The 13,205-nt window shown below is 50.4% G+C and overlaps 2 non-coding genes across 2 annotated transcripts; both read left to right on the forward strand.

Moving 5' to 3' along the window:
* Positions 1-334: 334 nt before the first annotated feature.
* Positions 335-407, forward strand: trnaf-gaa (transfer RNA phenylalanine (anticodon GAA)). The gene has a single exon. It is a non-coding gene; the product is annotated as a tRNA-Phe (tRNA).
* A 2,439-nt stretch (positions 408-2,846) lies between these two features.
* On the forward strand, positions 2,847-2,919 carry trnaf-gaa (transfer RNA phenylalanine (anticodon GAA)). The gene has a single exon. It is a non-coding gene; the product is annotated as a tRNA-Phe (tRNA).
* Positions 2,920-13,205: the final 10,286 nt, after the last annotated feature.

The following is a 13,205-nucleotide window of genomic DNA, read 5'->3' on the forward strand; positions in this document are numbered from 1 at the left end:
GTGAAGCTGGCGAGACATGTTGACGGTGAACGGAGCACGACGTGGAACTTGTCGAGGACTGGAGGGACCAGTTCCTCGTTGTGCATTTGACGAGCGAGTTGACCAGAGCCAAGCAGTCAATTTCAGAAATGATTGTGCAGAATGAACGACAGTGTAGATATAGACGGTATAAAGAGGCAGCGGCCGAAGCGAACTGTCCGCCGAGAAAACAGGGTGGGAAATTTTGCCGGAAGAAGTTGATGTTGTGAGGAGATTTGGAACAAATACGCTGGGCAAATCCCAAGTGAATGTGGCCGCGAGCAAAGTGCCTGAGCGCACAGAGCTGGCAGCAGCTGCCGAAATAGCTCAGTTGGGAGAGCGTTAGACTGAAGATCTAAAGGTCCCTGGTTCAATCCCGGGTTTCGGCAAGTGCAGGACTGCTTGCGCGCTCCCTCCTTTGTTTAGCTGTGATGGAGGCGAGTGAGTAAATGTGAAGCTCTGCACCTTTCCTTGCTGGCGCAAGGGTGGTTTGGATTGCTTCTCACCCTCCTTCTGCATGGTGCTCCTGCAGCGATGCTGTGCCTTTTGCTTCCAGTCTCATGGCACATTTCTTCTCATTGGCTCCGTAACGAGCATTCCAAAACAGTCAAATAATCAAATGGACAAACCCTCAATCCTGCACCAATTCAAATTCTCCTACTGTTCATTGACCAACATCTGCGAACGCACAAAACAGTCTTTGAGTCAGCAACGCGTACATGGTGGCCTTTGCACTCTCTCTATCAAACACTCCCTCGCTCATAAGCTTGCCGACGGCCAGCTGTTCCAGCTTGCAAAAACTGGTGATCCCTGATCGCAATGGAAAGGTTGCAGGAGAGATGCTGACATGCGCATGGCCGCCTGACTTTAGGTTGATTTGAGCGTTCCAGAGGTGCGCCTCAGGAAATCGCTTTGGACTGTCCTTGTTTTCGACACAAGCGGTCACTTCAGAAATGATCGTGCAGAATGACGATGGAAAAGTATTCACAAACAGACTCGGTCGGGTAAACAGTCAGTGACTTGCATGCCGCTATGGAGATGGTTGCAGAGAACTTGGGAATCCTCAAGCCTGCAGAGTAATAACTGAAGGTTTTAACAGTGGACGGACTGAAGCCGGAGCAGAGGCGATTTGTTCAAATTGTTCCGGTGCATCGGGTTGCTTGCAAAGCAGCTTAGACTGATACTGACCATTTGCAGACGGATGGCATCACGTGCAGCATTTCGAGAGGTAGAGGAGAGATGGGGTGAAGCTGGCGAGACATGTTGACGGTGAACGGAGCACGACGTGGAACTTGTCGAGGACTGGAGGGACCAGTTCCTCGTTGTGCATTTGACGAGCGAGTTGACCAGAGCCAAGCAGTCAACTTCAGAAATGATTGTGCAGAATGAACGACAGTGTAGATATAGACGGTATAAAGAGGCAGCGGCCGAAGCGAACTGTCCGCCGAGAAAACAGGGTGGGAAATTTTGCCGGAAGAAGTTGATGTTGTGAGGAGATTTGGAACAAATACGCTGGGCAAATCCCAAGTGAATGTGGTCGCGAGCAAAGTGCCTGAGCGCGCTGAGCTGGCAGCAGCTGCCGAAATAGCTCAGTTGGGAGAGCGTTAGACTGAAGATCTAAAGGTCCCGGGTTTCGGCAAGTGCAGGACTGCTTGCGCGCTCCCTCCTTTGTTTAGCTGTGATGGAGGCGAGTGAGTAAATGTGAAGCTCTGCACCTTTCCTTGCTGGCGCAAGGGTGGTTTGGATTGCTTCTCACCCTCCTTCTGCATGGTGCTCCTGCAGCGATGCTGTGCCTTTTGCTTCCAGTCTCATGGCACATTTCTTCTCATTGGCTCCGTAACGAGCATTCCAAAACAGTCAAATAATCAAATGGACAAACCTTCAATCCTGCACCAATTCAAATTCTCCTACTGTTCATTGACCAACATCTGCGAACGCACAAAACAGTCTTTGAGTCAGCAACGCGTACATGGTGGCCTTTGCACTCTCTCTATCAAACACTCCCTCGCTCATAAGCTTGCTGACGGCCAGCTGTTCCAGCTTGCAAAAACTGGTGATCCCTGATCGCAATGGAAAGGTTGCAGGAGAGATGCTGACATGCGCATGGCCGCCTGACTTTAGGTTGATTTGAGCGTTCCAGAGGTGCGCCTCAGGAAATCGCTTTGGACTGTCCTTGTTTTCGACACAAGCGGTCACTTCAGAAATGATCGTGCAGAATGACGATGGAAAAGTATTCACAAACAGACTCGGTCGGGTAAACAGTCAGTGACTTGCATGCCGCTTTGGAGATGGTTGCAGAGAACTTGGGAATCCTCAAGCCTGCAGAGTAATAACTGAAGGTTTTAACAGTGGACGGACTGAAGCCGGAGCAGAGGCGATTTGTTCAAATTGTTCCGGTGCATCGGGTGGCTTGCAAAGCAGCTTAGACTGATACTGACCATTTGCAGACGGATGGCATCACGTGCAGCATTTCGAGAGGTAGAGGAGAGATGGGGTGAAGCTGGCGAGACATGTTGACGGTGAACGGAGCACGACGTGGAACTTGTCGAGGACTGGAGGGACCAGTTCCTCGTTGTGCATTTGACGAGTGAGTTGACCAGAGCCAAACAGTCAATTTCAGAAATGATTGTGCAGAATGAACGACAGTGTAGATAAAGACGGTATAAAGAGGCAGCGGCCGAAGCGAACTGTCCGCCGAGAAAACAGGGTGGGAAATTTTGCCGGAAGAAGTTGATGTTGTGAGGAGATTTGGAACAAATACGCTGGGCAAATCCCAAGTGAATGTGGCCGCGAGCAAAGTGCCTGAGCGCACTGAGCTGGCAGCAGCTGCTGAAATAGCTCAGTTGGGAGAGCGTTAGACTGAAGATCTAAAGGTCCCTGGTTCAATCCCGGGTTTCGGCAAGTGCAGGACTGCTTGCGCGCTCCCTCCTTTGTTTAGCTGTGATGGAGGCGAGTGAGTAAATGTGAAGCTCTGCACCTTTCCTTGCTGGCGCAAGGGTGGTTTGGATTGCTTCTCACCCTCCTTCTGCATGGTGCTCCTGCAGCGATGCTGTGCCTTTTGCTTCCAGTCTCATGGCACATTTCTTCTCATTGGCTCCGTAACGAGCATTCCAAAACAGTCAAATAATCAAATGGACAAACCCTCAATCCTGCACCAATTCAAATTCTCCTACTGTTCATTGACCAACATCTGCGAACGCACAAAACAGTCTTTGAGTCAGCAACGCGTACATGGTGGCCTTTGCACTCTCTCTATCAAACACTCCCTCGCTCATAAGCTTGCCGACGGCCAGCTGTTCCAGCTTGCAAAAACTGGTGATCCCTGATCGCAATGGAAAGGTTGCAGGAGAGATGCTGACATGCGCATGGCCGCCTGACTTTAGGTTGATTTGAGCGTTCCAGAGGTGCGCCTCAGGAAATCGCTTTGGACTGTCCTTGTTTTCGACACAAGCGGTCACTTCAGAAATGATCGTGCAGAATGACGATGGAAAAGTATTCACAAACAGACTCGGTCGGGTAAACAGTCAGTGACTTGCATGCCGCTTTGGAGATGGTTGCAGAGAACTTGGGAATCCTCAAGCCTGCAGAGTAATAACTGAAGGTTTTAACAGTGGACGGACTGAAGCCGGAGCAGAGGCGATTTGTTCAAATTGTTCCGGTGCATCGGGTTGCTTGCAAAGCAGCTTAGACTGATACTGACCATTTGCAGACGGATGGCATCACGTGCAGCATTTCGAGAGGTAGAGGAGAGATGGGGTGAAGCTGGCGAGACATGTTGACGGTGAACGGAGCACGACGTGGAACTTGTCGAGGACTGGAGGGACCAGTTCCTCGTTGTGCATTTGACGAGCGAGTTGACCAGAGCCAAGCAGTCAACTTCAGAAATGATTGTGCAGAATGAACGACAGTGTAGATATAGACGGTATAAAGAGGCAGCGGCCGAAGCGAACTGTCCGCCGAGAAAACAGGGTGGGAAATTTTGCCGGAAGAAGTTGATGTTGTGAGGAGATTTGGAACAAATACGCTGGGCAAATCCCAAGTGAATGTGGTCGCGAGCAAAGTGCCTGAGCGCGCTGAGCTGGCAGCAGCTGCCGAAATAGCTCAGTTGGGAGAGCGTTAGACTGAAGATCTAAAGGTCCCGGGTTTCGGCAAGTGCAGGACTGCTTGCGCGCTCCCTCCTTTGTTTAGCTGTGATGGAGGCGAGTGAATAAATGTGAAGCTCTGCACCTTTCCTTGCTGGCGAAAGGGTGGTTTGGATTGCTTCTCACCCTCCTTCTGCATGGTGCTCCTGCAGCGATGCTGTGCCTTTTGCTTCCAGTCTCATGGCACATTTCTTCTCATTGGCTCCGTAACGAGCATTCCAAAACAGTCAAATAATCAAATGGACAAACCCTCAATCCTGCACCAATTCAAATTCTCCTACTGTTCATTGACCAACATCTGCGAACGCACAAAACAGTCTTTGAGTCAGCAACGCGTACATGGTGGCCTTTGCACTCTCTCTATCAAACACTCCCTCGCTCATAAGCTTGCTGACGGCCAGCTGTTCCAGCTTGCAAAAACTGGTGATCCCTGATCGCAATGGAAAGGTTGCAGGAGAGATGCTGACATGCGCATGGCCGCCTGACTTTAGGTTGATTTGAGCGTTCCAGAGGTGCGCCTCAGGAAATCGCTTTGGACTGTCCTTGTTTTCGACACAAGCGGTCACTTCAGAAATGATCGTGCAGAATGACGATGGAAAAGTATTCACAAACAGACTCGGTCGGGTAAACAGTCAGTGACTTGCATGCCGCTTTGGAGATGGTTGCAGAGAACTTGGGAATCCTCAAGCCTGCAGAGTAATAACTGAAGGTTTTAACAGTGGACGGACTGAAGCCGGAGCAGAGGCGATTTGTTCAAATTGTTCCGGTGCATCGGGTTGCTTGCAAAGCAGCTTAGACTGATACTGACCATTTGCAGACGGATGGCATCACGTGCAGCATTTCGAGAGGTAGAGGAGAGATGGGGTGAAGCTGGCGAGACATGTTGACGGTGAACGGAGCACGACGTGGAACTTGTCGAGGACTGGAGGGACCAGTTCCTCGTTGTGCATTTGACGAGCGAGTTGACCAGAGCCAAGCAGTCAACTTCAGAAATGATTGTGCAGAATGAACGACAGTGTAGATATAGACGGTATAAAGAGGCAGCGGCCGAAGCGAACTGTCCGCCGAGAAAACAGGGTGGGAAACTTTGCCGGAAGAAGTTGATGTTGTGAGGAGATTTGGAACAAATACGCTGGGCAAATCCCAAGTGAATGTGGCCGCGAGCAAAGTGCCTGAGCGCACAGAGCTGGCAGCAGCTGCCGAAATAGCTCAGTTGGGAGAGCGTTAGACTGAAGATCTAAAGGTCCCGGGTTTCGGCAAGTGCAGGACTGCTTGCGCGCTCCCTCCTTTGTTTAGCTGTGATGGAGGCGAGTGAGTAAATGTGAAGCTCTGCACCTTTCCTTGCTGAGGCAAGGGTGGTTTGGATTGCTTCTCACCCTTCTTCTGCATGGTGCTCCTGCAGCGATGCTGTGCCTTTTGCTTCCAGTCTCATGGCACATTTCTTCTCATTGGCTCCGTAACGAGCATTCCAAAACAGTCAAATAATCAAATGGACAAACCCTCAATCCTGCACCAATTCAAATTCTCCTACTGTTCATTGACCAACATCTGCGAACGCACAAAACAGTCTTTGAGTCAGCAACGCGTACATGGTGGCCTTTGCACTCTCTCTATCAAACACTCCCTCGCTCATAAGCTTGCTGACGGCCAGCTGTTCCAGCTTGCAAAAACTGGTGATCCCTGATCGCAATGGAAAGGTTGCAGGAGAGATGCTGACATGCGCATGGCCGCCTGACTTTAGGTTGATTTGAGCGTTCCAGAGGTGCGCCTCAGGAAATCGCTTTGGACTGTCCTTGTTTTCGACACAAGCGGTCACTTCAGAAATGATCGTGCAGAATGACGATGGAAAAGTATTCACAAACAGACTCGGTCGGGTAAACAGTCAGTGACTTGCATGCCGCTTTGGAGATGGTTGCAGAGAACTTGGGAATCCTCAAGCCTGCAGAGTAATAACTGAAGGTTTTAACAGTGGACGGACTGAAGCCGGAGCAGAGGCGATTTGTTCAAATTGTTCCGGTGCATCGGGTTGCTTGCAAAGCAGCTTAGACTGATACTGACCATTTGCAGACAGATGGCATCACGTGCAGCATTTCGAGAGGTAGAGGAGAGATGGGGTGAAGCTGGCGAGACATGTTGACGGTGAACGGAGCACGACGTGGAACTTGTCGAGGACTGGAGGGACCAGTTCCTCGTTGTGCATTTGACGAGCGAGTTGACCAGAGCCAAGCAGTCAACTTCAGAAATGATTGTGCAGAATGAACGACAGTGTAGATATAGACGGTATAAAGAGGCAGCGGCCGAAGCGAACTGTCCGCCGAGAAAACAGGGTGGGAAATTTTGCCGGAAGAAGTTGATGTTGTGAGGAGATTTGGAACAAATACGCTGGGCAAATCCCAAGTGAATGTGGTCGCGAGCAAAGTGCCTGAGCGCGCTGAGCTGGCAGCAGCTGCCGAAATAGCTCAGTTGGGAGAGCGTTAGACTGAAGATCTAAAGGTCCCGGGTTTCGGCAAGTGCAGGACTGCTTGCGCGCTCCCTCCTTTGTTTAGCTGTGATGGAGGCGAGTGAATAAATGTGAAGCTCTGCACCTTTCCTTGCTGGCGAAAGGGTGGTTTGGATTGCTTCTCACCCTCCTTCTGCATGGTGCTCCTGCAGCGATGCTGTGCCTTTTGCTTCCAGTCTCATGGCACATTTCTTCTCATTGGCTCCGTAACGAGCATTCCAAAACAGTCAAATAATCAAATGGACAAACCCTCAATCCTGCACCAATTCAAATTCTCCTACTGTTCATTGACCAACATCTGCGAACGCACAAAACAGTCTTTGAGTCAGCAACGCGTACATGGTGGCCTTTGCACTCTCTCTATCAAACACTCCCTCGCTCATAAGCTTGCTGACGGCCAGCTGTTCCAGCTTGCAAAAACTGGTGATCCCTGATCGCAATGGAAAGGTTGCAGGAGAGATGCTGACATGCGCATGGCCGCCTGACTTTAGGTTGATTTGAGCGTTCCAGAGGTGCGCCTCAGGAAATCGCTTTGGACTGTCCTTGTTTTCGACACAAGCGGTCACTTCAGAAATGATCGTGCAGAATGACGATGGAAAAGTATTCACAAACAGACTCGGTCGGGTAAACAGTCAGTGACTTGCATGCCGCTTTGGAGATGGTTGCAGAGAACTTGGGAATCCTCAAGCCTGCAGAGTAATAACTGAAGGTTTTAACAGTGGACGGACTGAAGCCGGAGCAGAGGCGATTTGTTCAAATTGTTCCGGTGCATCGGGTTGCTTGCAAAGCAGCTTAGACTGATACTGACCATTTGCAGACGGATGGCATCACGTGCAGCATTTCGAGAGGTAGAGGAGAGATGGGGTGAAGCTGGCGAGACATGTTGACGGTGAACGGAGCACGACGTGGAACTTGTCGAGGACTGGAGGGACCAGTTCCTCGTTGTGCATTTGACGAGCGAGTTGACCAGAGCCAAGCAGTCAACTTCAGAAATGATTGTGCAGAATGAACGACAGTGTAGATATAGACGGTATAAAGAGGCAGCGGCCGAAGCGAACTGTCCGCCGAGAAAACAGGGTGGGAAACTTTGCCGGAAGAAGTTGATGTTGTGAGGAGATTTGGAACAAATACGCTGGGCAAATCCCAAGTGAATGTGGCCGCGAGCAAAGTGCCTGAGCGCACAGAGCTGGCAGCAGCTGCCGAAATAGCTCAGTTGGGAGAGCGTTAGACTGAAGATCTAAAGGTCCCGGGTTTCGGCAAGTGCAGGACTGCTTGCGCGCTCCCTCCTTTGTTTAGCTGTGATGGAGGCGAGTGAGTAAATGTGAAGCTCTGCACCTTTCCTTGCTGGCGCAAGGGTGGTTTGGATTGCTTCTCACCCTTCTTCTGCATGGTGCTCCTGCAGCGATGCTGTGCCTTTTGCTTCCAGTCTCATGGCACATTTCTTCTCATTGGCTCCGTAACGAGCATTCCAAAACAGTCAAATAATCAAATGGACAAACCCTCAATCCTGCACCAATTCAAATTCTCCTACTGTTCATTGACCAACATCTGCGAACGCACAAAACAGTCTTTGAGTCAGCAACGCGTACATGGTGGCCTTTGCACTCTCTCTATCAAACACTCCCTCGCTCATAAGCTTGCTGACGGCCAGCTGTTCCAGCTTGCAAAAACTGGTGATCCCTGATCGCAATGGAAAGGTTGCAGGAGAGATGCTGACATGCGCATGGCCGCCTGACTTTAGGTTGATTTGAGCGTTCCAGAGGTGCGCCTCAGGAAATCGCTTTGGACTGTCCTTGTTTTCGACACAAGCGGTCACTTCAGAAATGATCGTGCAGAATGACGATGGAAAAGTATTCACAAACAGACTCGGTCGGGTAAACAGTCAGTGACTTGCATGCCGCTTTGGAGATGGTTGCAGAGAACTTGGGAATCCTCAAGCCTGCAGAGTAATAACTGAAGGTTTTAACAGTGGACGGACTGAAGCCGGAGCAGAGGCGATTTGTTCAAATTGTTCCGGTGCATCGGGTTGCTTGCAAAGCAGCTTAGACTGATACTGACCATTTGCAGACAGATGGCATCACGTGCAGCATTTCGAGAGGTAGAGGAGAGATGGGGTGAAGCTGGCGAGACATGTTGACGGTGAACGGAGCACGACGTGGAACTTGTCGAGGACTGGAGGGACCAGTTCCTCGTTGTGCATTTGACAAGCGAGTTGACCAGAGCCAAGCAGTCAACTTCAGAAATGATTGTGCAGAATGAACGACAGTGTAGATATAGACGGTATAAAGAGGCAGCGGCCGAAGCGAACTGTCCGCCGAGAAAACAGGGTGGGAAATTTTGCCGGAAGAAGTTGATGTTGTGAGGAGATTTGGAACAAATACGCTGGGCAAATCCCAAGTGAATGTGGCCGCGAGCAAAGTGCCTGAGCGCGCTGAGCTGGCAGCAGCTGCCGAAATAGCTCAGTTGGGAGAGCGTTAGACTGAAGATCTAAAGGTCCCGGGTTTCGGCAAGTGCAGGACTGCTTGCGCGCTCCCTCCTTTGTTTAGCTGTGATGGAGGCGAGTGAGTAAATGTGAAGCTCTGCACCTTTCCTTGCTGGCGCAAGGGTGGTTTGGATTGCTTCTCACCCTCCTTCTGCATGGTGCTCCTGCAGCGATGCTGTGCCTTTTGCTTCCAGTCTCATGGCACATTTCTTCTCATTGGCTCCGTAACGAGCATTCCAAAACAGTCAAATAATCAAATGGACAAACGCTCAATCCTGCACCAATTCAAATTCTCCTACTGTTCATTGACCAACATCTGCGAACGCACAAAACAGTCTTTGAGTCAGCAACGCGTACATGGTGGCCTTTGCACTCTCTCTATCAAACACTCCCTCGCTCATAAGCTTGCTGACGGCCAGCTGTTCCAGCTTGCAAAAACTGGTGATCCCTGATCGCAATGGAAAGGTTGCAGGAGAGATGCTGACATGCGCATGGCCGCCTGACTTTAGGTTGATTTGAGCGTTCCAGAGGTGCGCCTCAGGAAATCGCTTTGGACTGTCCTTGTTTTCGACACAAGCGGTCACTTCAGAAATGATCGTGCAGAATGACGATGGAAAAGTATTCACAAACAGACTCGGTCGGGTAAACAGTCAGTGACTTGCATGCCGCTTTGGAGATGGTTGCAGAGAACTTGGGAATCCTCAAGCCTGCAGAGTAATAACTGAAGGTTTTAACAGTGGACGGACTGAAGCCGGAGCAGAGGCGATTTGTTCAAATTGTTCCGGTGCATCGGGTTGCTTGCAAAGCAGCTTAGACTGATACTGACCATTTGCAGACGGATGGCATCACGTGCAGCATTTCGAGAGGTAGAGGAGAGATGGGGTGAAGCTGGCGAGACATGTTGACGGTGAACGGAGCACGACGTGGAACTTGTCGAGGACTGGAGGGACCAGTTCCTCGTTGTGCATTTGACGAGCGAGTTGACCAGAGCCAAGCAGTCAACTTCAGAAATGATTGTGCAGAATGAACGACAGTGTAGATATAGACGGTATAAAGAGGCAGCGGCCGAAGCGAACTGTCCGCCGAGAAAACAGGGTGGGAAATTTTGCCGGAAGAAGTTGATGTTGTGAGGAGATTTGGAACAAATACGCTGGGCAAATCCCAAGTGAATGTGGCCGCGAGCAAAGTGCCTGAGCGCACAGAGCTGGCAGCAGCTGCCGAAATAGCTCAGTTGGGAGAGCGTTAGACTGAAGATCTAAAGGTCCCGGGTTTCGGCAAGTGTGGACTGCTTGCGCGCTCCCTCCTTTGTTTAGCTGTGATGGAGGCGAGTGAATAAATGTGAAGCTCTGCACCTTTCCTTGCTGGCGAAAGGGTGGTTTGGATTGCTTCTCACCCTCCTTCTGCATGGTGCTCCTGCAGCGATGCTGTGCCTTTTGCTTCCAGTCTCATGGCACATTTCTTCTCATTGGCTCCGTAACGAGCATTCCAAAACAGTCAAATAATCAAATGGACAAACCCTCAATCCTGCACCAATTCAAATTCTCCTACTGTTCATTGACCAACATCTGCGAACGCACAAAACAGTCTTTGAGTCAGCAACGCGTACATGGTGGCCTTTGCACTCTCTCTATCAAACACTCCCTCGCTCATAAGCTTGCTGACGGCCAGCTGTTCCAGCTTGCAAAAACTGGTGATCCCTGATCGCAATGGAAAGGTTGCAGGAGAGATGCTGACATGCGCATGGCCGCCTGACTTTAGGTTGATTTGAGCGTTCCAGAGGTGCGCCTCAGGAAATCGCTTTGGACTGTCCTTGTTTTCGACACAAGCGGTCACTTCAGAAATGATCGTGCAGAATGACGATGGAAAAGTATTCACAAACAGACTCGGTCGGGTAAACAGTCAGTGACTTGCATGTCGCTTTGGAGATGGTTGCAGAGAACTTGGGAATCCTCAAGCCTGCAGAGTAATAACTGAAGGTTTTAACAGTGGACGGACTGAAGCCGGAGCAGAGGCGATTTGTTCAAATTGTTCCGGTGCATCGGGTTGCTTGCAAAGCAGCTTAGACTGATACTGACCATTTGCAGACGGATGGCATCACGTGCAGCATTTCGAGAGGTAGAGGAGAGATGGGGTGAAGCTGGCGAGACATGTTGACGGTGAACGGAGCACGACGTGGAACTTGTCGAGGACTGGAGGGACCAGTTCCTCGTTGTGCATTTGACGAGCGAGTTGACCAGAGCCAAGCAGTCAACTTCAGAAATGATTGTGCAGAATGAACGACAGTGTAGATATAGACGGTATAAAGAGGCAGCGGCCGAAGCGAACTGTCCGCCGAGAAAACAGGGTGGGAAATTTTGCCGGAAGAAGTTGATGTTGTGAGGAGATTTGGAACAAATACGCTGGGCAAATCCCAAGTGAATGTGGTCGCGAGCAAAGTGCCTGAGCGCGCTGAGCTGGCAGCAGCTGCCGAAATAGCTCAGTTGGGAGAGCGTTAGACTGAAGATCTAAAGGTCCCGGGTTTCGGCAAGTGCAGGACTGCTTGCGCGCTCCCTCCTTTGTTTAGCTGTGATGGAGGCGAGTGAATAAATGTGAAGCTCTGCACCTTTCCTTGCTGGCGAAAGGGTGGTTTGGATTGCTTCTCACCCTCCTTCTGCATGGTGCTCCTGCAGCGATGCTGTGCCTTTTGCTTCCAGTCTCATGGCACATTTCTTCTCATTGGCTCCGTAACGAGCATTCCAAAACAGTCAAATAATCAAATGGACAAACCCTCAATCCTGCACCAATTCAAATTCTCCTACTGTTCATTGACCAACATCTGCGAACGCACAAAACAGTCTTTGAGTCAGCAACGCGTACATGGTGGCCTTTGCACTCTCTCTATCAAACACTCCCTCGCTCATAAGCTTGCTGACGGCCAGCTGTTCCAGCTTGCAAAAACTGGTGATCCCTGATCGCAATGGAAAGGTTGCAGGAGAGATGCTGACATGCGCATGGCCGCCTGACTTTAGGTTGATTTGAGCGTTCCAGAGGTGCGCCTCAGGAAATCGCTTTGGACTGTCCTTGTTTTCGACACAAGCGGTCACTTCAGAAATGATCGTGCAGAATGACGATGGAAAAGTATTCACAAACAGACTCGGTCGGGTAAACAGTCAGTGACTTGCATGCCGCTTTGGAGATGGTTGCAGAGAACTTGGGAATCCTCAAGCCTGCAGAGTAATAACTGAAGGTTTTAACAGTGGACGGACTGAAGCCGGAGCAGAGGCGATTTGTTCAAATTGTTCCGGTGCATCGGGTTGCTTGCAAAGCAGCTTAGACTGATACTGACCATTTGCAGACGGATGGCATCACGTGCAGCATTTCGAGAGGTAGAGGAGAGATGGGGTGAAGCTGGCGAGACATGTTGACGGTGAACGGAGCACGACGTGGAACTTGTCGAGGACTGGAGGGACCAGTTCCTCGTTGTGCATTTGACGAGCGAGTTGACCAGAGCCAAGCAGTCAACTTCAGAAATGATTGTGCAGAATGAACGACAGTGTAGATATAGACGGTATAAAGAGGCAGCGGCCGAAGCGAACTGTCCGCCGAGAAAACAGGGTGGGAAATTTTGCCGGAAGAAGTTGATGTTGTGAGGAGATTTGGAACAAATACGCTGGGCAAATCCCAAGTGAATGTGGTCGCGAGCAAAGTGCCTGAGCGCACAGAGCTGGCAGCAGCTGCCGAAATAGCTCAGTTGGGAGAGCGTTAGACTGAAGATCTAAAGGTCCCGGGTTTCGGCAAGTGCAGGACTGCTTGCGCGCTCCCTCCTTTGTTTAGCTGTGATGGAGGCGAGTGAATAAATGTGAAGCTCTGCACCTTTCCTTGCTGGCGAAAGGGTGGTTTGGATTGCTTCTCACCCTCCTTCTGCATGGTGCTCCTGCAGCGATGCTGTGCCTTTTGCTTCCAGTCTCATGGCACATTTCTTCTCATTGGCTCCGTAACGAGCATTCCAAAACAGTCAAATAATCAAATGGACAAACCCTCAATCCTGCACCAATTCAAATTCTCCTACTGTTCATTGACCAAC

Source organism: Chiloscyllium plagiosum, unplaced genomic scaffold (assembly GCF_037043375.1).
Source record: "Chiloscyllium plagiosum isolate Xiang-an unplaced genomic scaffold, Cpla_swu_hap1 HiC_scaffold_14, whole genome shotgun sequence".
NCBI lineage: Eukaryota > Metazoa > Chordata > Chondrichthyes > Orectolobiformes > Hemiscylliidae > Chiloscyllium > Chiloscyllium plagiosum.